Source organism: Notolabrus celidotus, chromosome 19 (genome assembly GCF_009762535.1).
Source record: "Notolabrus celidotus isolate fNotCel1 chromosome 19, fNotCel1.pri, whole genome shotgun sequence".
NCBI classification, from domain to species: Eukaryota; Metazoa; Chordata; class Actinopteri; order Labriformes; family Labridae; genus Notolabrus; species Notolabrus celidotus.
The window spans coordinates 1,908,046-1,932,867 of record NC_048290.1 but is presented as its reverse complement, the minus strand read 5'-3'; the positions used below and the strand labels follow the sequence as shown (position 1 = coordinate 1,932,867).

Here is a 24,822-nt window from a genome sequence, read left to right as displayed (position 1 = left end):
TGAGGTAGTGTGTGTAACTTTGGGAAACACACACACACACACAAAGTATTCCACTGTGTCTGTGTTTATTTTTGTTTACATGAGCTTGCTCTGGCTCGTCCCTGTTACATCATCGTCCCAGGTGGACTGTGTTTTCAAAATAAATCCTCCTCTAGCGTCTCAAACACTCCAGGAATAAAAATATGACACAATGACGATACAATCATTTTAATTCTGACTCTGCACAAACTTTTGTTTTAGTTTTTCTCTCCATTCTTGGTGACACTCACACACAGCCCTGGATACACACACTATAAGTTACAATGTATTCTGATAAGATGAAGCACAATACGATTATACCTTGATTCTACAAACCATATCATACCCTACGATTAATACACCTTATTGTATCTGGAAGGACATTTTCTTGAAAGTTGTTCACATTACCTGCTTTCACCTCAGTAAAAACAGAGTCAAACAATGAAAACTACAATTAAACATCTGCATATAAAAAGAGAGAAACACACATGGTTCCAAAAAGTCCAATTATCAGTCCATCAATTAAAGCTAGGGTTGGTAGTCTCGGAAAACCAGCATGAATATGAATGTAGCTTTTCCTCATGACTCCGTCTAACCCATAGACTGTATAAAATATGGACGTAGTATCCGTGATGTCACCCATCTGTTCCTGAGAGCTGTTTTGAAGCAAATCCACGGCAGCAGCCATATTGGTAATGCGGAACTCAACCAGGCAGAGTGTGACGTAGTGTGAGTCTCTTAGCCAATGACTGTGTGTTCCTGACCGGGAGTCACGTCAGTCATGTCCTTATTTGGGCAAAACTCATAATCTTAATATCTTCTGAACCGTCACGTTAGAAAAAAATTCACCCCCCGTACAGTGTGTGCCGATAGAGAGATTAGCGTTGTAGGGCCAAGCCGTTTTTTGAACCAGGCTGTAAACATGTTTATTAATGCTGCAAAGATCGTCTTTTTCCCATTCATGTCTATGTGGTTTCCGGTGTTTTTGCAGCCAGCCTCAAGAGGATTTTCAATGTACTGCAGTTTATATCACTTCCGCATTGGCTTCATTGTTTGAGACCGGAGTTTGCCGCTCCGTCTAACCCCTCCCCTCCTCCCTCGGAGCTCCTGGTGACTGATTCAAAACCGGTCCTCACCAAAACATTCTCATAGTGAAAGTTAAAAACACAAACAAACATGGCTGCTGTTAGCACTCACAACTGTCATGCTAGCATTATCCAGTTGTCATGGTGACACAATATCAGGAGGAAAGTTATAACACATATATAACACTGTAACAGCTCTACTGTTTGTTAAACCTGTTCAGTGTAGATGTTCTTAATTCCTACAGTGTTGACAGTCAGTGAAGGCATCAGGAGAGGTGTAGAGTGTGTGAGTGGGAGAGAGGAGAGACAAGAGGAGAAGTTCTTCATTCATTCAAACATTGATTGTTGCTTTGTTGGTTGGCGTGGTAACGGCCGACAGTGACCGGTTATTGAAGATCAACGTGTTCACGAATCGGCTCGTCATCACTACAGGGTCCGGACGGACGCTACAATAAATCTATATTTTCTGTAGGACTTACTGAACGTCATTAATTATTCTGCTTGTTGGTGAGAGCTTTTTAGACTCTGATCCGGACTACAGTCCTGAGCAAAGCACCTCATCGGGTCAGAGGGGACAGGCCCGAGGTGGAGCGAGAGGGGCAGTAAATAGAGTCAGGGGAAGTAGAGGCAGGAGACGGGGACTCGGAGGAGTGCACGCCTGGGAAATGTACGCTCTGCAGGAGGAGGGCAGAACGGCTGGACGGGATTTGATTGGTTTAAATTTGGGGAGCCAAAAAACGGTGATTGGTTGGTGTTTTCTCAGGTTTACTCCGGCTGTAGATAGCAGCTTTTTTTCACTCTTTTTTTAGGAACACATCATGTATTGATTACCATCAGGACATAAAGATCATTTTAACCAGTATGACAAAAAGTGTATCTAAATCTGAACACCAACCCCAGCTTTAAGCTTTATTTATATATACCTTTCATACAAATCACATGCAATTCAAAGAGCTTTACGGCTACTAAAAACAAGAAAAAAGCAGAAATAAAAAATGATGGAAGAAACTATTACATATTATAAAACAAAATAGATTTTGAAGTTGAGACTAATACACACCAACAACCATTAAATATTTTAAATTAAAATAAGTTAAAGCATCAAAATAAGATTAAGAACTTTGTTAAAATATATAAATAAAAAAGGCTACGGATAAATGTTGAAGATAAAATAAATGCACTAAAAATACCAATAAAACTGAGTTGAATAATAATAAAAAAAAAACATTGAAGCAATAAAATTAGTACAAAGTTGGCTTTAATGTCTTCAAAAACTACGTAAAGTTTTTAATACACTTTTGATTAAATGTGTATACACATTATTATTCATAGATATATTCAAGTAAATTAATTTTTTTAAGCAATTGTTTTTATTTTATATATGTATTTTAAATGATTTCCTTCATAAATAATGTGTTTTTTAAATTAAAATGTCTAAAATCATTCAGAAGAGTGTGTCACAAATGTAAAAATAGAGCTAGACCTTTGTGGATGTATTTTTACTGGAAACAAAATATTGTTGCACTATGTTGCTGCTTTAACTTCACTGTAAGTTTGTAATTAAATTATTCTAATAAGTTGACAGATGAAATTATAAAGGTAGATGTATTTTCTTTCTGCAGTAGAATGCCTAAAATAATAAATAAGTTCCAGTGCTAAATTGTTTTGATTTTGTTGAGTTATTTTAGTTTTTAATACTTTGCTTCATTTTGTGTCTGAGGATGCAGTGATGTTATTCTGCCTTTAAAACCTTTATTATTAATCATTAACTATAAATCAGGTACGCCTGACTTCACCTGACTCTCTGACAGAGAAATGCAAATTAAACCCTGAGAGGAATATTTTAATTTCTTGAATCCATTTTTCTTTCCCTTCATCTCTCGCTCTCTTCTCATCATGTTGCTCACTCAGAGCGTATTTTGGCACTTTTTCAAGCATGAATCAAATTTAATTTTGTGCAAATTTTGACTGTTTGGACAATTTAATGTTCAGTGTAGCGAGGGGAGGACGCCTGTGGCAGATTATCATGAACCAACACATGCAGGATCCACTAGAGGGCGACAGCAGGCTGATCTTTGAGATGATGCAGGTTTTTTAATTTCAACAGAAGCTTTTAAGGGACAGAGACGGCTCCTCTGGGACTCCATAAATACAAAGTAAAATGAAAGGCGCTCCTCAGACTCTGACGGGAACAAACACTTCACATGTCAGCGTTTAAAACACAACATGTGTGACACACTGTGAGTGACGTGTGTTGCTCCACTGACCGCTCATGTCAAATGGCTTAAGGTTAACTCTTGGCTTGGTCGTCTGAATAATAGAATTACATAATCATCATGGCCTCTAATTGCACAGCGCAGCCGGCCTATTGGATTTGTATTGTATTGCACATAATAAGTGCAGCTGTTTAGCTTCAGGGGAAATAAAGGACCAAAAATAGATCTATTAGAAAGTATTCCCACATGGTGCATGAATGTGAGCACATGTATAGAGTCAGAGAGGCCGGGTTAAACAGGAGGAAGCAGTTTAATGCATCCAACAATAACAGAAAAGGAAATGTGATCCTTTGAGATGTTATTGTAGAAGCTAACAGTCACACCCCTTCATTCAAAACCTCGCTCATATCAAAGTTCATGTTAAAAGTGTCTGAGTTAAAGTCCTCTTTAAGTGGGAATGTCACCAGATAAGAAAGAAGATGTATACTCTTTTCCTTGCTTCCAGTCTTTGCTGTTCATTAAGTGTTGGAGGATTCAATTAAAGGTGGAGTTGACTATTTGTAGCTGCATTCACACATGCATCAAACTTCAGAAATTTTCAGGGTTTCGCTGCATGTGTGAACGCAAAAAGCAGAAATTTTAACCCTGACTTTGTGCAGAATTTTCCTGCCAGCTTGCAAGTTACATTTCTGCAAGAAGTCAAGGTGAGCTGATGTGAAAATTCTGCACCAAGGAGGTGTTGATGTTCAAATCATGCAACTGGTGCGAACCAAGAAGAGTGACTCATATCAGGATGAACAAAAACATCAAGAAGGAGAATCATTTTCAAGAAGAGAAAAGCGAATATGTCTGCACATCGGCGTGCAGGGAAGACTGTGAGGAGACCATAGACTGTGTAAAAAAATGGATGTAGTATCTGTGACGTCACCCATCTGTTCCTGAAGCTGATCGTCGGCGGGTACCATATTGGAAATGCTGGGTGCCATATTGGAAATGCTGAACCCTCTGCGACCCAAGCTTCAGTAATGATTGTGGACACTAAGGGTTGCTTAATCATTAGTATCACCGCACAGAGTTTTATTGGCGTCATGGTGAGATGGTCCCTCTCCATCTAAGTGTCTTAGGTCTCTCTCTCCTTCTCTTTCCCTGTCCCTTTGTATATCCTTATGTAATCTTTCTTTTACTTTCTCTTATTTTTTTTTGGCCCACCTAGGTGTGCACGCCCTCTTTCACAGAACATGATATTAGCTGCCAATAAAAGATAGGCCAGAGTTCCTGTTAAAAGTGTCTCAGTTAAAGTCCTCTTTAAGTGGGAATGTCACCAGATAAGAAAGAAGATGTATACTCTTTTCCTTGCTTCCAGTCTTTGCTGTTCATTAAGTGTTGGATGATTCAATTAAAGGTGGAGTTGACTATTTGTAGCTGCATTCACACATGCATCAAACTTCAGAAATTTTCAGGGTTTCGCTGCATGTGTGAACGCAAAAAGCAGAAATTTTAACCCTGACTTTGTGCAGAATTTTCCTGCCTGCTTGCAAGTTACATTTCTGCAAGAAGTCAAGGTGAGCTGATGTGAAAATTCTGCACCAAGGAGGTGTTGATGTTCAAATCATGCAACTGGTGCGAACCAAGAAGAGTGACTCATATCAGGATGAACAAAAACATCAAGAAGGAGAATCATTTTCAAGAAGAGAAAAGCGAATATGTCTGCACATCGGCGTGCAGGGAAGACTGTGAGGAGACCATAGATTGTGTAAAAAAATGGACGTAGTATCTGTGACGTCACTCATCTGTTCCTGTAGCTGATCGTCGGCGGGTGCCATATTGGAAATGCTGAACCCTCTGAGACCCAAGCTTCAGTAATGATTGTGGACACTAAGGGTTGCTTAATCATTAGTATCACTGCACAGAGTTTTATTGGCGTCATGGTGAGATGGTCCCTCTCCATCGAAGTGTCTTAGGTCTGTCTCTCCTTCTCTTTCCCTGTCCCTTTGTATATCCTTATGTAATCTTTCTTTTACTTTCTCTTATTTATTTTGGTCCACCTCGGTGTGCACGCCCTCTTTTACAGAACATGATATTAGCTGTCAATAAAAGATAGGCCAGAGTTCTAAGAGGGATGGTGATGGTCACATGCACACAGTCACAAGCACAGAAGAAAAAAGTTCTCTTTCTTTTCTTTTGCTGCAAGAATAAATTGCATTAATATTTGACAGTTTGTGACAAACATGACACAAACCAGAAATATATATGCAGACAAGAGGAGGAAACAAAAAAAAGGAAATGCTGAACACAACCTAACTTCATCGGAGCTAGTGTGAGGTAAAGAGGTGAGGCTTTAGCCTTTTTGCTAACAGCTAGAGTGTTCCCGCCTGTCAATCATGCAGGCACGCCCTTATTTGGGCAAAACAAGTAAGTTTAAAATCTCTACCCCTTGTACAGTGTGTGCCGATAGAGAAATGAGCTATTCAGACCTAAACTGTTTTTTTGAACCTGTTTATTTCTGCTGTAAAGATCATCCTCTTTGAATGTGTGTGTATGTGGTTTCCTGTGTTTCTGCAGCCAGCCTCTAGTGGACACTTGAGGTACTGCAGTTATTAGCAGTTGGAGACGTGTGAACAAGAAACTGCAAACTTTCAGGACCAGGCTCTTGAATATTTCTAGAAATAAGCTCATAGAATATTGTATTTTATAACCTTGTGCTGTCTTTCTCCTGAGCAGGTCCCTGCTTCATTTCTGACACTAACTGAAAATTATCTAAATCTCCCCCCCAAATGCGTGGACACGCTCTGCCTCACTTTTAGGGGAATTAAGGTGTCTGGCCTTGATTTCATTTTCCATGTGTTGACTTTCTGACGAGCAACCTGAGGAGAGAGAACGAGGCTGACGTTGAGTGCCACGACTTAGAGATGCACGTCGTTCTGACTCAGGAGGAAATCAAGCTAACAGACAGGGTGATGTATTATTTCTGTTGATGTTACGTCATTTATCATGAATTAATCAGCCCTAAGTGAAGTCTGAAAAATATGTAAAATAAGAGCACCATTTCCTTCAAAATAAAATGATTTATTTAGATTTTTTAATTGTTGAATACATTTTGATGTTTGAACACTAATATCTAACAGAAGTCTGTTTGTTTTTAAGTAAATAATCCTGAAATGTTCCTGATTTTACCTGAAAGCACTAGAGGAACAGCAGAGTTCAGTGACAGTGATGCTGTTTAAGCTGTTTAATAATTATAGTCGACTTTGCCAGCGATAACAGCATCACCATTTTGTCTTCTGCTGATGAGATGAGAGTGGACGGGTTTCGTTAAAGAAAGACAGAGAGAGAGGGAGGGAGGGAGGGAGGGAGAGGGAGAGAGAGAGAGAGAGAGAGAGATGGGGGAGGGAGGCGGAGCGAGGCTTTTACTACAGTGCGTGTGTCGAGGAGGTCGGCAGTGAGGAAGAGGAGAGTAGTGGAGAGGATGCTGGATGCTGAGACGGAGCTGCTGGCGATACACACTCTGTCACTCTGAAGCTGATCTCACCCTGCAGAGAGGAGGAGAAGAAGAACACGTCTGTACGGAAACCTCAGGTAAGAAGCTTCACTCAGAGACTTTTATTTGAAATGATTCTGTTTATTATGATGAAAATGTTCCTTTATGTCTTGTGTTTGGAAGTGTTTGACTTCATGTTGGTTTTAAGCAGCACACACACAGACTGTAGTTTACTTGAAGTGAAATAAATAACTGAATCAACAACATTTTCTAATGATTATAGATAAATAAACTAAAAACTTAAGCTTAATATAAGACAATGTTTCTGAAATGTCCCCAAATGGCTTTTTCTTCCTTTTAGAAATAAAACACCTGAATGTTAAAATAACTTTCATTGCAAAACCAGATTTAAAAAATGTTCAATTATGCCTTTTTGTCCAAATGTATTACACTTTCACATTTTTTCGCAACCTCAAAATACAACATCAAGAGATGAGGTCATTTTTGTTTCTTAATGTGACGTTTTCATACCGTTAAAATATATATATATATATTCATCTCTAAAACATATAGCACACCTGATACTGGAGTTTTGATGACAGAGCAAATATTTGAAGAATCTTTATGAACTATATGTTATGTATTTTGTTTTAATATATATAAGTTATTACAAAATCAAGCTATTAAATCCTATGTCAACATTTAAATCCTACTTAGTGTCCTGTACGTTGTGCATTATGTTTAGATATAGTCAGAGTTTGTTCGTCCAGTGTGATCATTTTGGCTCTGTGTGTCTGCTGTTTCCATAATCCATCCAAAACAAAAAATATGTTAATATAAATATGTTACAAAAAAATAATAATGAAATAAAAATACATGAATATATGAAAACAACAAATCAATAATATTTTTACTGCATTCCAATACGGCTAAGCTAACCACTTCGCCCCTCTTAGCTTCAGCCAAGCTAGTACTGTAGCTCAGCTATAAGATTAGCATACACTTGCTTTCAGATTGTGTCTCTTGATTTCATTTGTTTAAAAACTAAATATAAAAACATCAGTTTTATGTTTTGCAGCTGTTCTTTGCAACAACAGGTAAACATTTTGTGAAGATTACACATTATTTTGCTAGCAAAGAACCGTGCTAGCTGTTTGCATCACGTCAGGATGAAGATACGTCCAGGTTTGCTTGACGGTCTTGTTTTCAAACCCCTTATTCCAAGTCCCTACAAATATCTAACCAACTGAAATACTAAAACAGTGCACCATGCTTTCAGCACTGATTTTGTCTGTATCTATATGAATCCATGTTGTCACCAATAGAAAAACATCCCTAATGCACCGTGAGTCAGAGCTCACTAGGTTTTTTTCCGTGTCAATCAATCTCGACATGCTACTGTTCCATAGCTAGCCTAGCTTATCATACTTATCATACGGATAGGACCTGATGTGTCACGTCAGGTATTCTTGTACGAATATTTTGACTCTAAAAAACAGCTAAGCTATCTTTTTTTTCACCCAGTTTCAAGTCTTTATGCTTAGCTAACACTAGGTGCAGTTGCTAGCTACATATGTAGCATACAGAAGCTATGGCGTTTTCAATCTTCGGAAATTTGTGGACTTCACCCTTTGTTTTTTGTAAGTTATATTTTTGGGGCTTTTTCAGCTTTATTGACAGGACAGCTGAAGAGAGACAGGAAATGTGGGAGGTAGAGAGAGGGGGGAAGATATGCAGTAAATGGTCGACCGGCCGGGAGTTGAACCGGCAACCTCTGCGACGAGAACTATGGCCTCGAACTATGGCCTCGAACTATGGCCTCGATCTATGGCCTCAAACTATGGCCTCAAACTATGGCCTCAAACTATGGCCTCGAACTATGGCCTCGAACTATGGCGCCTAGACCGCTAGGCCACCAGCGCCCTGGTACCCTTTTTTTTTGTGTAGACTAAACAATCATGTAAATTTTAAAGTTTTTAAAGGCTTGCTGTAATGCTAGCTTCTTTACGCCGAGATAAACAACCTAGCTGATGGTCTACCTCATGCTAAAGCAGTATAAAGCCTTGCTAACACTGTGCAAAAAATGCTAACACATCAAAGGTGTCCTCTGAAACTCAAACTTGTCATTTTTACTCTTTAGTTTCTGATTTTTTAAAGCTAACCTGTTGGTTAGGTTTGAGGTGTCGGTGGGTGGATTGTGTAACGTTCACATGAAGCCAGGTTTGCTGTTTCGCGCCTGCTCTTGGCTTTCATGCTAGGCTTCGCTAACTGTGTCCCAGATGTGGCTTCATATCAAACACACAGACATGAAAGTGGAATCAATCTTCTCATCTCACTCTCAGCAGTTATGTGAGTAAGTGTATCTCCCAACATTTAAAGTCCTCTAAATGAAGGAGCACTTTGTAAATGTTGAGGCAGTAAGAAGAGAGCGTGCATCAGAGATGAGGAGGCGTTCTGTCTTAACATCCTCAGTCAGCTCCGGAGGAACCGTCAGCACAGAGGGTGAAGGAGCACCAAGCTCACTGCCTAACACGTCATGGCAGCAGTTTAGTCAAAGCCGAGCAGGACAGGATGAGGAGGAAAGGAAGCATGAATTTACTCAGTGTGTGTGTGTGTGCGTGAAATTGATTTACGATTCTACAGCACTTGTTTTATAATTTGGTCTATCATCCTCAGCCACCGTCGGGGTTATTGAGCTCACCTCTCCTTTCCCATGCTCTGTGCAGTCCCGGTTGAATGCACCTTTTGACCCTAAATCAGCCGTATTGACTGCACTGTGTGAGGTGGGTGGCGGTGGATTATTCAGACTGCTGAGCGCTCAGGTGCTGACTGACTGATGTGGCTAATGTGCTTGAATAGAGACGATTCACGCCGGCTCAACACCCCCCGCCTGCTGAACTCAGGGGAAATACCTCCTACTGTAGGGTTTTTTTTACTCTTGACTCGGTGCTTTTTGAGATGTCGTCTCCAAAGACTGAATTGTCCTGAGCGCTGCTTTTTGTAGAAAAACCACTGAATTACAGAAACGTATCTGCAGGGAGGAGAGAACCGAACGTAAGAGCATGAAGAAAATAAAGGTGTGACAGCTCGCTTTTCAAAGTCCCAAAGAGTCCCTTAGAGAGAAAATCACAGTTTTTGTCATTTTGATTTTAGTGTGACTTTCATACAATGACCTCCTTTTAAAAACTAGAGACGGTGGCACAGGACAGGATGTTGCTCTACTTCTCCCTCTCTGAGATGGTTGGGGTCCAGTAGCTCCTCAGGCTGCTCTCACATCTGTCCCCATATTCCCCCACTATCAAGACCAGCCTGAGGCCCCACTAACGTTTGTACCACAGTGTCAACAGGCAGAGGGGGAATGTGACGGACTACTTTCTGTGGAGTGATTTGATGTGGCGTGTGATCAGGTTGTTCCTGGTGTCGCTTTTGCGTTCTAGAATGAATCACTGTTGTTATTTGGCTTTGATCAACCGGAAGCATTCCATTCTATTCTGCTTTGATCTGTTCCATTCCATTCTATTCTGCTTTGATCTGTTCCATTCCATTCTATTCTGCTTTGATCTGTTCCATTCCATTCTATTCTGCTTTGATCTGTTCCATTCCATTCTATTCTGCTTTGATCTGTTCCATTCCATTCTGTTCTGCCTTGATCTGTTCCATTCCATTCTATTCTGCTTTGATCTGTTCCATTCCATTCTATTCTGCTTTGATCTGTTCCATTCCATTCTATTCTGCTTTGATCTGTTCCATTCCATTCCATTCTGCTTTGATCTGTTCCATTCCATTCTGCTTTGATCTGTTCCATCCCATTCTGTTCTGCCTTGATCTGTTCCATTCCATTCTGCTTTGATCTGTTCCATTCCATTCTGTTCTGCTTTGATCTGTTCCATTCCATTCTGCTTTGATCTGTTCAATTCCATTCTATTCTGCTTTGATCTGTTCCATTCCATTCTGTTCTGCTTTGATCTGTTCCATTCCATTCTATTCTGCTTTGATCTGTTCCATTCCATTCTATTCTGCTTTGATCTGTTCCATTCCATTCTATTCTGCTTTGATCTGTTCCATTCCATTCTATTCTGCTTTGATCTGTTCCATTCCATTCTGCTTTGATCTGTTCCATCCCATTCTGTTCTGCCTTGATCTGTTCCATTCCATTCTGCTTTGATCTGTTCCATTCCATTCTGTTCTGCTTTGATCTGTTCCATTCCATTCTGTTCTGCTTTGATCTGTTCCATTCCATTCTGCTTTGATCTGTTCAATTCCATTCTGTTCTGCTTTGATCTATTCCATCCCATTCTATTCTGCTTTGATCTGTTCCATTCCATTCCATTCTGCTTTGATCTGTTCCATCCCATTCTGTTCTGCCTTGATCTGTTCCATTCCATTCTGCTTTGATCTGTTCCATCCCATTCTGTTCTGCCTTGATCTGTTCCATTCCATTCTGCTTTGATCTGTTCCATTCCATTCTGTTCTGCTTTGATCTGTTCCATTCCATTCTATTCTGCTTTGATCTGTTCCATTCCATTCTATTCTGCTTTGATCTGTTCCATTCCATTCCATTCTGCTTTGATCTGTTCCATTTTTCCTTTGATCCATTCCATTCCATTTATCCACACGGCCTTACCACAGAGTCAACAGGCAGAGGGGGAATGTCACAGACTCCTTTCCATGGATTGGACCAATCAGAGTCTTGTATTTATCAAAGCTAGCTCTTTCAGCATGTGTGGATTTTGGCGCCCCCTCTGGACAAAGTGATGCCTCTTATCTCTTTGCTGTTTTTGTCCTGTATAAATGTTTGCAGTGTCTTCTTGTTCCAGTTTACTGATCCCTTTTGAGGCGTTCTTGCCGTTGATGATGTAAATATAAGGCCGTTAATCACTTTGTCTGACACCGACTCTTCAGCAGATGTTCCAGACTTTTTAAAATGACTGCACAGAAACAGTCCAGCCTCACGCTGAGGGTCACGGTCACTTCTGTAGGTCAAAACTTGGTATCAATATTAATTTCAGTCTGTTTCATTACCGCCATCTAAAAAAACTCCTCACATGAGCTTTTAAAAAGTGTGAATGTCACAAAGTAAAAGAGACACAAATCTGTCCTGGGAGGACGACGGGTTGGATGAAAGAGGTCGGAGTAATTGATCGATGTGAGGGCTTCGCTCTCTGGGGGACAAACAAAGTGGGAGAAAATATCAGGTTTCAGTAGACGCCTGGGTTTGAGGCTGAGGTGTGATGTTCACAGGAGCGGGGAAGATGGGAGGTCAAAGTGGAACTGACCTTTGACCTTTTTTTGATATGAAATGTCATCACTCCATCGTTTTTTGTCCACTGGGACGTGTGTGTGAAATTGTGTCATGATTCATGTATGAAGTCAAAACGACTCGCCTTCTTCTTCATGGTTATTTTGTTTGGAGGATGTTGTTTCGTGCTCGTGGACGAATCTGAGGAGACTCTGAGTTATTATCACCTGCTGGTCATTTAAAGAAGACATGTTGGATAGCTCTAAATATGGATCATATTGGAGTATCTCCACACCCTGTACGGTTATTTTTACTCCACTAAAAGCTCTGAAATCTTCCTCCACCCCTGACTCTAACGTAAAAATCTACAAATTTAAATGCATATGCACGCGGCTCACTCGCTCCTATCATGACAGGAAGTAAAAGTGAATGGCTTTCTGTTACTGATAGATTATATACGTCCAGTTTAAGTGGCTGAAATTGCCTCTTCGATCATAAAACAGAGTCAGGGTCGAGGTCAAGTCCATCCCGAGCCAATCCATTCCAAGTGATCAATTGTAATTCATGGCTTTCCCATTCTCCCGTCTCTTCCTGCGAGGGCTGTTCCACATGAGCTCGTTCATCCCGGCGTTTAGCCGTTTGGACGGTTGAGATGTACGGTAATTGACTTTTCCTCCTCCTCCTCCGATCTGCAGCTGAGGCGTGGAGGCGTGATGGCGTTCGGCGTGCAGGGATTCTCTGAGCGCAGCGGGAACAGCAGATGTGTTGCACAGACCCGCCGAGACCCCACAGTGTGTGATTAGCTGCAGATCACGGGTGCACTCGAATTGTTCACGGTGTGGACATGATGATGGGACAGATGTGTATTTATGTGTGTGTGGCTGTGGGTGTGTGTGTGTGTGTGTGTGTGTGACTACTTAAATCTGCTCCCATGTATGAAATCTACTCTGCATGATCCACTGACTCCAGGTTCACTCCATATAATCTGATTTGGGATCTGAGTTAAGCCCCCATCCAAGCCCCAGTTGGGTCCCCATCACCTAGGCCCAGTTCCTAGTTTAGTCCTTACTATGTGAATCAGAATCCAGCTGAGTTCCCAATCCCTGAGTCCAATCTCAATTCTGGGTCAAGTCTATTTGACCTGATTCAAAGCTCCAGTTGAGTTACTATCACCTGAGTACAGGTCTAAGTTTGGTCCAGGTCTGCATTGAGTCCTTATTATGTGAATCAGAGACAGTATTTTGGTCCAATTACCTGAGTCTGTGTCAGAGTTGAGTCCTTACTACCTTTGTCCAAGTCTGAGTGTAGTCCTTATTATCTGAGTCAAGCCCCTAGTTTATTACCTGGGTACAGGTCTGCATTGAGTCCTTATTATGCAAATCAGAGTCTAGTTGAGTTCCCAATCCCTGAGTCCAAGCTTACAAGCTCCATAACCCAAGTTAAATTCTGGGTCAAGCCTTTTTTACTTGAGTCCAAGCTCCAATTGGGTCACCATCATCTGAGTCCAGTTCCTTGTTTATTCCTTTTTACCTGGGTACAGGTCTGCATTGAGTCCTTATTATGTGAAACAGAGTTGGTGTTGAGACCCAATTACCTGAGTCCATGTCTGATTTGAGTCTGGGTTGCGTCCCTGTAACCTGAGTGGGAGTCCAGGTTATATCTTCATCATCTAAGTCAGCATTTGGGATTAGTCCCAGTTACCGGTCTCCAGCTTAAGTTCAGTTCCCATTACTTGACTTCAAGTAACATCCCCTCAGTCCAGGTCCCGGTCGAGTCCTTATCACATTGATGTATGTCTAAGTTAAGTCCTAATTATCTTAGTCAAGGTTCAAGTTGACTCTACACTACCTTAGTGGAGAGTCCCCATTCCAAGTCCAAGTTCAGGATCTTAACTCTTATTCCATCATTGAGGGTCCTTACATCATCAGAGACTTCTTTAGTCGCCTCTTTAGACACCATGTTGGAGTATTTCACTGAAACCAGAAACAAAGAGGTCTTCAGGTACTTGATGTTTCTCGTGGTACATGCTCTCAATAACCCTCCGACATGACATCATGTAGGTTGTGAAGGACGGCAGCTATGATTGGCCGGGGGCTGACATGTAATCTGTCACGTCTCTCATCGTGTCGTGACAGTAATTTATGACTCAATAATCACCTAAAGTGACACAGTGACCATCCCAGAGGACAAAAAGATCATCTCATCCCATCATCAGACACTTTGTATTGTTTCTCAGAGCGCTGACACGTCAGGCGGCGGCCATGACACGCTCACGGACGCTCTTAATGTCCGCAGAATCTCTTTTTAGTGCACGGGTAGAAGTCTCTGACCTCGTTCCTCCACCTCCTTCTGCGGCGTTGCTCCTGCAGCTGACCTCGTCGAGGTGAAGTCAGACATAAAGAAACTCTCTCACACAAACAAACAGAGAAACGAGAGACGCTGTAAACAAGTCAGGGAGAGCGCCGAGATAATCAGCCCGAGGTTTGAGTTTTGTTTTGTTCAGTGTAGATCAGTGCTGTCCCTGGTGTATACACGCACGCACACAGAGAGAGAGATCCACCATATGGGCGTTTAATCTCATATTTAAGAGCACGAGTCATTCACACACACACGCACGTGAAGCGGCTAATTATAGCTGCCTTTACGATTGTTCCACTTTAGAAAAATCTCTGCTTGAGGTTTGCACAAATTCAGCAGATGATGCAAGATGTATTTTTTCTACAGCAGGAAGTAAACAAAGAGGGATGCAGCATTGAGTGCAGCTAAGGTTGCAGGCTTGCAGTCAGTGCATGGTTGAAGTTTGAATCCTCCAGGACAGACTGAAACAGATTCACCTCAGGGAGATCCTGCAGTCCTGTGAGGCTGCATTCAAACACGTTCGTTCTCAAGTTTTTGATTGATGAAGAAGACTTTAGAAACATATTAAGAGCATCATATGAAAACTGTTCATCGTGTGTCACATCATCACTCAGTGGTTTGCACTGATGTCGCCCTAGATGATGGGACTGAGGATGCTGCATGCTCCCACTGCATGCAGCGTGGCTTTTCCAGGCCGGCTCCAGCTTTCAGCGCCACTTTTTAACAACTTCTCTTCCTCATTATGTCAGAAACATGCATTTGAAGCACACAGTGGTGCACCAGGAAGTAAATAAACCTTTAGGAGAGCTGGTTTGATTGAAAAATCTCCTCAGTGTAGCAACCGGTCTCAGCAGATGTGTGTCTAACATGAGTCTGGTCCTGCTGGAGGTTTCTGCCTGTTAAAGGAAGTTTGTCCTTGCCACTGTAACTTGCTAAAGAGAAGAACATATCTTCCTCCATGAGTACCTAAAGTCTTTAAAAGTAGTATGGGAGGTAGAGCCTTCAGTTATCAGGCCCCTCTCCTTTGGAATCATCTACCAGTCAGGGTCCGGGAGGCAGACACCCTCTCTACTTTTAAGAGTAGGCTTCAAACTTTCCTTTTTGATAAAGCTTATAGTTAGAGCTGGATCAGGCTTGGACCAGCTCTTAGTTATGCTGCTATAGGCTTAGACTGACACACTGGGATCCTGTCTTTCCCTCTCTCTCCTCTCTCTGCCTGTCTCTCACTTTAACTCTTCCTGTCCCATTAAAGTTACTAACCATAGACGTTTCTGGAGTCCCTGAGCTCCCTTGTCCCGTAGCTTCCTCTGGATCTCTGCTGCTGTGGACGTGCCAGACTCCAGCTGCTACAACTGCTACTATCCGTCTCCCCACTATCATCTCTCTCTCTCTCTTCACCTCCCTCTATCCCTCTCTCCAACACGGTCTCAGCAGATGTGTGTCTAACATGAGTCTGGTCCTGCTGGAGGTTTCTGCCTGTTAAAGGAAGTTTGTCCTTGCCACTGTAACTTGCTAAATGCTGCAAAGTGCTCTGCTCATGGTGGATTAAGATGAGATCAGACTGAGTCCTGTCTGGAAGAGGGGACTGGATCTGATCCGGTCTTGATGTTGAGTCTTTGTTGATAATAGCACCAAAAATACGTTACCCATGATGCACCACTTGACATTGCACGCATCTTTTTCCATCCTCTCCTCTCCATGTTTGTCTCTGCTTTGTGATGGAGGTGAAGCCAACTTGTTTTCCAGTGAAGACCTAATGACTTCCTGTGTAGAGTTTATACAGCCTCATGGATGATGCAGAGATGCAGAGAATCAGCATTATGTTCTGGTTTCTACATCAAACTAATGTTTTGCTGATACTGGACTTGGCATTACTTATTTTCCTGCGTCCAAAAACAGGTGATAGTTTTATTTCTGCAGCAGCTTTTTCCATCTCCACACCATCCTGCAGAGAGGAGACTCCACTGAAGTCTGCAGAACTTCTGCACCTTTCCATATTTGTTTCTAAAGTCAGCGACATCAGTTTGCTTCTTTTTGGGCGAGTTACATAACATGAAAAAGAAACAAAGTTTTGTTGTTGAAGACTCTGTTCAAACCTGGATCGAACCTTTGTCTTCAGGGCGCCAGTTTGACCCATCCTACTCCCGTGACCTCCTGACGCTCGCCTACTTTCCTTTCTTTTGGGCTCTTTATGTAACAGCAGCAGACTTTGATGGAGCATCAAAACAGTGCTGGAGGTGAGCATTCAGAGATGACACCAAAGGGTACCTGTGGCATCAAATACTTGGAGCAGCGGTCCCTGACTGAGCTGCTGTGTTTGATGTGTTCGGAGTGAGAGCGCCTGAAGGCAGACCTGAACGCCGGTGAGACATTTTCATGGCGATTCGTCTGATTGTTGGAAAAATAGACACTTTCAACCCTCAAACACGAGCGCTGGAGTCCTTCTTGACAGACCGGGATGACGTGAAAGCTTTTAGCCGCCCATGTTCGGATTGAAGACCAGATTACTCTGATATCTACGCCTGGCTTTACCCAGGAGTCATCAGAAAGGGGGCTTCTGCGAGCGTTTATGCAAGGGTTAACCATCCCCCGAGAGTCATCAGACAGGGGATAAAGTAGGCGGTGATGCGTCTTTGCAGAACTAAGCTCCATAAGCTGCTTCCTCACTCTGACAAACCTCAGCAGAGGAGTGCATGGAGGGATGAGGAAGCATAGGACACGAACGGGTGGATGGATGATGATGAATGGATGATGATGATGGAGGATTGTCTGGAGGAGTGACAGCTGCTGTGTCGAACAGATGACGGTGCGTGTTTGTAAGGGAGCTGAAATGTTCCAGACTCGCTCGTACGGGAGCGTGTGGACTCCTTGGGGAATGTTCTGTGTACCGTGAATAACGTTTGTCTGGGATGAACCTGGTTTTTAAAGATGACTAACCTCATTTAAAGTCCAAAGACTGATCTCATGCCCCAGAGCAGCATTTGTTCTGTCCTGAATACTCTCTGGCTGCACTTTTAAAGCTTCAGTCTGTGATTTACATTTACATCTTTATTAGTAATTTGTGAGTCAACTTGAATTTTGATATTCAGTTTGATGCTTCATTTTCCTGACTTTGATTTCAGCTCATCAGGACATCAAACCGCTGGAACTGATCTTCATGTTCCACCTGAAATATGTATGTTTCTCATGGACACAAAGTATTTCCTTCCACTTACTTCCTCAGAATATAAAGTCACATTATCGACCTTTTTTAGCTAGATCAATCACCTGGATTAATTCAGCTTATCAGCCGCTTTCACATCCTGACTATGTAGCATTGCTGCACCAAGACTCGTGCAGACTTCCTCCTGACAGATGTCTGCAGTTTCTCCACTTCATAGTCTTTATTTCCATCCTTAGTTGTCTTTTTTATGTCTATCACTGCTGTGTTTGTGTTGCAGAAACTCCATCAAACATATTGCATTAATAATGACTCCCAAATGGATCTCTGTTACAAAACTCCTCCTCCCCTTGCACGCTCTTTCCGGCTGCCATCCTGACCTGAAACTAAGTATTTTGAGTTTTGCATCGATTACTAAGAATCTCCTGCTAATCGGGGCATGACAAGTCAGATAAGATAAGATCCTCCTTTATTCGTCCCACAACGGGGAAATTCACAGAGTTGCAGCAGCAAACAAGAAGGTGTACAGAACAAGAATTTCAACAAGAATATATATATATAGGAGGGGGGGGGGCTTGGCCCTGCCGCCTCCGCCATCCCCCCGCTCCGGCTCGCCGGTTGGCGGGCTCTGGTCCTGGTCCTGCCCGTCTGCCTGGCTGTCTGCTCCTGGTACTGGGCCCCCTCGGCCCTGGTGGCTCCTTTGGCTCTGTCTTGGGGGGGCTGCGGGATCTCGCCCCCCTCGCCCCCCTTTCCTCCTGCTGGGTGACTTGGGGGTCGCCCTGGGTGCCCCGGCGGTACCTGTTTGCTTCCGGTCTGGGTCCTTGGCTTGTCCCCTGGCCTGGTTGGATCCTTCGATCTGACTGCTCTCGCGGCCCGGGTGCTGGGCTGAACCGCTCGGCTGATCTGACCCAAGTGGTCTCATCTGCACCAGTGGTGGTCTTGTTACACAAATAGAACACAGCACGGCGGCAACCCTCTGAGACCCAAGCTTCAGTAATGATTGTGGACACTAAGGGTTGCTTAATCATTAGTATCACCGCACAGAGTTGTTGGCGTCATGGTGAGATGGTCCCTCTCCATCTAAGTGTGTTAGGTCTCTCTCTCCTTCTCTTTCCCTGTCCCTTTGTATATCCTTATGTAATCTTTCTTTTACTTTCTCTTATTTTTTTTTGGCCCACCTAGGTGTGCACGCCCTCTTTTACAGAACATGATATTAGCTGTCAATAAAAGATAGGCCAGAGTTCTAAGAGGGATGGTGATGGTCGCATGCACACAGTCACAAGCACAGAAAAAAAATGTTCTCTTTCTTTTCTTTTGCTGCAAGAATAAATTGCATTAATATCTGACAGTTTGTGACAAATATGACACAAACCAGAAATATATATGCAGACAAGAGGAAGAAAAAAAAATATATATATATATAGGAAAGAAATGTCCATCAGAGACGACAGCTTGGCCATAATTCTCCTGTCAGCCACCACCTCCACAGGGTCCAGGACTGAGCTGGACTTCTTCACCAGTTAGTTCAGTCTTGCTCTCCTGTATCCTGTCCGCCCACAGCAGGTGAAATCCTTCCAATGTGGCGTTCGTGTCCGGTGTTAGCTCTGTTAGCATGATGCTACTCTGCCAGTATTCCCTCTGGTGCTGGGTTAGCTCGTCCACCTTATCATAGACAGATCTTACATTCCCCATAACGGTGGGTGGAAGGACAGGTCCATGTCGTCTTTTTTAGCTTGCACCTCAGTACCAGCACGTCATCCTTGCCTCCTTCTCCTCAGTTGGCAGGAAACATCGGGCCTAGCATCGAGGTTATATCAGGACCTGTGCATCCTGAAATGATCTAGAAAATGTCCAAACTGCATGTGTGAAAGTGTCTCCAGTGAGACAAGTCAGCAGCAGCTCCTCATGAATAGTCAGCTTGTCACGATCCCTCCTCTGTGAGTGTTGGACTCTTTTGAGAATATTACACCTGCTGTGTTTTGGTTTTGTCTCGTCCCTCCTCCTGCTGTCCACCTGTCTGCTCTGACATCATCAGGCTCCTGCTGAGTCCACAGCTGATCAGAAGGTGATATAAGTTGGGAGCTGGCAGCCTCTCAGTCTTTGAGTTCATGCTCAGTTTGCTACCAGAGATTTTGTTTTGTACAGCTTTTGCAAACGTTCCTGCTCCTGTGTGCGAGTCTGTGTCTGGGTCCTCTGACCTACCTTGTGTCACACGTCCTTCAGACTTGTTTTGACCACTTTTTATGACTCCCATGAACCCATCTCATAATTCAGCTCCAGATAAACACCTTGTAAAGTATGAACACTAAAGAAACACAGCCTAAAATCAAGCCAGCATGCTCAAAGAAGCTCATGACAGCTGAGGTTGCAGCCCTCTGCAGACGGCAAGACCTAAAAAAGTTTCCACGCCACTTTGGGAGTTTTTTGCATTTTGAAAAAAGACTTGTGCATGCTCGAGTCTGCAGGAACATGTGCAAAACAACAGGGACCACCTGGTAGAGATCAAATGGAGCAGAATCCACACGCTATGATGCAATCCTGAAAGCCATCAGGAGTCATTTAATGACAGTTTTGCTTGATATAACGTCTTTAAGGAGAAATATGAATTTAAATGCTGCTTATATCTCCTTTGTTTCTCTTTGCTGGCTAGTCCAGAGAAGTCCTCCATCGCTCCCCTAACCAGGCGGTAGAGAATGAGCTCAGAGACTGGCCACCAGTTTCGTGCAGTTTGAGGCATTCACAGATGATTGCTTTTGACACTTTGACGGGTTTCTGGCAAACTAGAAATCTCTGTTTTTTAGTCTAAGGCATCCCGCAGCAGGATTTCTCTTCTTGTCAGTGTCAGTGAGAAAGTAAGTGTTTTATTCGACCGGGGCTTCCCTTTTGTTGTTCATTCACATCCCCACGTCACGGCGTGTTAACTGATTCGTACAGTATTCTGAGTTGTAACCTTGCAGAGAGGCAGATTGAGATGTCTGCTGTGTGATTAGTAAAGTAAACACAGCTCCAAACCAACCCCCAGACGTTTGGCCGAGGTTGTCCCTTGTCACAGGATCCTGTTTCTGATCCTCATGGACAGGGTCTCAAGGCACAGCCGGGGGAAGGAGAACGTTGGCTTCATCAGATAATAACCTGCAGCACAGTGCGGGGTCGTGTGTAGTTCAATGGTGTTCAATGTGAAACTGTCGGGGTAAGAGTCAGCACCCGCTGTTTGTGGCTTCAGCAGAGACGTGGGCGGTGAGGTTCAGAGGGCGCAGAGGTATGAAGGAAAGCGTTCGATATACCAGTCCATGTCTTCACTTCTCATGATGGTTAGAGAGCGATTAAGGGAACAAATCACAAGGTGTCTGAGTGGAGTTCCTCCCCAGGCTCAGAGAAGTGACGGAGGAGTCCCTCAGCTGTACTCTGAGGAGCCATTACTCCTCTCCTCCTCCTGCTCTGAAAGGAGCCAATTGAGGTGGTTTAAGCCTCTGAGAGAGCTTCTTGTTGGTGTCTTTCTTTGGAGGTTTCGACTCTGAAATCAGACCAACAGTATTCAATAAAGAGTCTGCTGGGTCCATGACTGATCAGTTCAGTGGTGTATTGAACATTTGGTGACTCACTGGAAGGCGGTGGTAGCTATGATTGAAAGTAAAGTGGTATCAGGAAACAAGCAGGTAGGTAGGCAGACAAATTAAGGACTCATGTTTGTGACTGCATTCAAACAAATGCTGGAAATCAGTAGGTACGGAGAGCAAAAACAGGCGAAACATAAACAGATATCTGAAGAGAGACAGGAAATTATGGGAGTAGAGAGTGGAGGAAGACATGTAGCAAAGGGTCGTGGTTGCAAGTCAAACCTGTGACCACAGCGATGAGGACCACAGCCTCTGTTGGGCGCACGCTTAAAAGGCTAGGCCAACTGGAGACTAATCAGAAACAGATGAAAGGATGATGTATTGAATAACGGTGTTCCTTTGCTTTGTTTCTAATCACACATGGTTGCTTCTCAAGTTGCTGATTGAACTGTGAGCAATGAAGCACTCTGCAAAGGATGTCTCATCTGGATCGCTAACCTCTGGCAAAGGGCTCTGAGATTGATGCATGATTGATCAGATCGTCCTATTAGTGTTGGAGATTCAGGACGGAGGTTAGGACCCAAATGCAGATGGTATCAGTGGACGAATCTCTCATAAAGGACACACAAAACAAATCAATGAGGAGCCAGTGAGAACTGACGAAGAACGTACGGCTTAGCTTAGAAAGTGGTTGTGTGGAAGGAGACTGTAATAGATGTCCATCTGGTGGGGGATCCCAGGATAGCCTGAGGTAAAGCCAGGGAGGTTATATATCTCATCAGCTTGGAAACACCTCGGGAAACCCCTCAGAGGGATCTGGAAAACCTTGGAAGTAAAAAAAGGATGTCCTCGTTTCGCCTGCTTCCAGCCCCGGATAATGGACGGATGGATTAGCTAATCTGGTGTACGCTCTGTAAGGCTGACTGATGCTTATTTTATGAAGCGTAAGCACATTCTCCTTGTACTCCCAAAACATGAATATGAAATGTTAGAAAAAAGTGAAAAAACCGGTCCGAAGTACGGAGGCCTCTCGGCGTCACAGGAAACACAGGAGGATGACGCAATCTGTCAGAGTCTTCTCCCTCGAAGCGCTTACACACTCTCTTACACAATGTGTGTCCGCTAGTGTGCTGACATGAATAATGTGTGTGTGTGTGTGTGAGTTTGTGTGTGTGTGGCCCTGCAGCTCTTAGTCAGCCCACACAGACTCATGGAGCTCTAAAACACCATAGTTTCCTCTTACTTCACGTCAGTTTGTGATGCTTTCCTCTGGACCGCCAAGCGTTTGTGACAGCTCCTCTCCTTGTCTGTGGGAGGATCGAGTGTGTGTGTCTCTGTGTGTGTGTGTGTGTGTGTGTGTGTGTACACTCTCTGTGCATGTCATTTTGAAGTAATGTTAAAGCCAGTTTGTTTAAGGTCACCATAACAGAAGACCTACTTTACCACACTCCCCTGCAGCTGAGGAACAGACAGTGGGAGTGAAGCGGGGAGACAGACAGGAGAAGAGGGACGAGCTGAAAGAGCAAAACATTAAAGAACAGCAATTTGCACTTCCAATCCTCCGATCCGACCTGAGGAGGAAGAAACTGAATCACAAGGAGAAGTCTTCTTCTGTTCTGTACCCCTGAGGTTTAAATCTATACCCAGGAATCAAGACATCACGAGTACAAATGCTGTGTTTTTCTTTTTCTTGATATTTACAGTAAAACTGAGACTTACTGGAAACAGATGAACAAACGCTTCCATGGGGAATGTAATGAAGCAAGACATGATGGTTTTGATCTTACAGACACAGTTGGAGGGGTGAAACTGTAGACTTCATTGTGATTGGAGAGGTCTTTATCAATCAATCAATCAATCAATCAATCAATCAATCAATCAATCAATCAATCAATCAATCAATCAATCAATCAATCAATCAATCAATCAATCAATCAATCAATCAATCAATCAATCTTTATCTGAATAGTGCCAAATCACAGCAAACGTTATCTCAAGACGCTTTTACAAACAGAGGAGGTCAAATTATGAACAGAGACCCAACATCAAGACAGGATACGACTCAGTCTGAACCATAAACTATATGAATAATGGACGTAGTATCCGTGACGACACCCTTCAGTTTCTGAAGCTCTGTTTTGAGGCCAATCGGCAGCGGCAGCCATATAACTACTGTTGAGCGATTGTGACGTAAAGAGGCGGAGTTTGAGCCTCCTCGCCAACAGCTCCAGTGTTTCCATCTGTCAGTCAAGTCAGCTGTGCCTCTCAATGGAAGACTCGTAATCTCAATATCTTTTAAATTGCGGCGATGTGAAAATATCCCCCCCCCCCCCCGTACAGTGTGTGCCGATCAAGAAATGAGCTATCTAGACTACACTCGTCTTTTGACTTCCAGAGCCAGCCTCAAGCGGATCCTTGATGAACTGCAGTTTTTATCACTTCCGCGTTGGACTTATATTTTTAGACCGGAGGTTGAGCATTGCACCTTGCAGTATTTAGCTAGTTAACCCATTTAGACCGGATGCAACGTATACGCGTATTTACCTTTAAGGCCGGATGCGACATATACGTGGTTATCCCTTTAAGACCGGATGCAACGTCAAGGTAATTTCAGACGGTGTCATCATTTTCAAGAGATGTGACTAATGAGATGCACTGTGATTCGTTGAAATACACATGACGGGGATGACGTGCATGTTTTTTTCAAAGACGTGACCAATGAAATGCGCTTGCAGGAAAAAATATTTTGTAATCATTTTAATTTATATTTTTTATATATTTGGTGTTTGATGATTTTTTGAAAATGTTGAATGCACATAAGAGCAAAGTAATTAAAGCCCAATTTCTAAACTATCAAATGGTTTTCATTTCATGTTTCTATCTGCTCCAGAGGCTGAGATAGAAAGGTTTTAGTGAAATTTGACAATTCAGATTTTTTTCCAGAAAATCTTCAGGTTTTCAGAGGTTGTGTACAATTTATGCTTAGGTTTTTAAAGGTGTTTTTAGCAGGTGTTTTAGGTCTTAATGGGTTAAGGGGCGCTGGTGGCCTAGCGGTCTAAGCGCCCCACGTACAGAGGCTATAGTCCTCCGACGCAGAGGTTGCCGATTTGTCTACTACCTGCGACCATTTACTGCATGTCCTCCCCCACTCTCCACTCCCCACTTTTTCTGTCACTCTTCAGCTGTCCTATAAAATAAGGCGAAAAGGCGAAAAACATAACTTTAAGAATTTTAAAAAAGTATTGAGCTAGTGATATCTGCGAGGAAAAACTTCCTTTAACAGGCAGAAACCTCGAGCAGAACCAGACTCATGTTAGACACACATCTGCCTTGACCAAGTTGGGTCTGGAAAGAGGGATAGAGGAGAATAAGAGAGAGAGGGAGCGGTGATAGTGATGAGACGAGTAGTAGGAGCTGCTGCTGGGCACTCTCAGGGACTCCAGAGAGGTCTATGGTTAGTAACTTTCAATGGCCCAGGTAGCTTACAGTGTCATCCTTGGTATTAGCATTGATTGCCTTTGTTGAGTCTTCGAGTTGAGAACCTCGACTCTGTCACGGTTTGTGGTTGAGGATGTTTCCCCTGGGGAAATCTGTGTGATTTCTAAAGATGTCATGGATAGTCCCACTGGGAGCATGAATGTTCAAACACACTGTCATGACAATCAATGTAATTGTTGTTGGAACACGAATCCAATTTACCCTCCTGGAACC

The 24,822-nt window shown here is 43.0% G+C and overlaps 1 protein-coding gene across 1 annotated transcript in view; it reads left to right on the top strand.

Annotated features, from left to right (window-relative positions):
- The first annotated feature begins 6,748 nt into the window (after window positions 1-6,748).
- Window positions 6,749-24,822, top strand: part of rph3aa (rabphilin 3A homolog (mouse), a) — a 44,780-nt gene continuing 26,706 nt past the window's right edge. The window contains exon 1 of the mRNA XM_034709686.1: window positions 6,749-6,895. The gene's annotated coding sequence lies outside the window, so the exon portion shown is untranslated. The remainder of the gene's footprint in view (window positions 6,896-24,822) is intronic.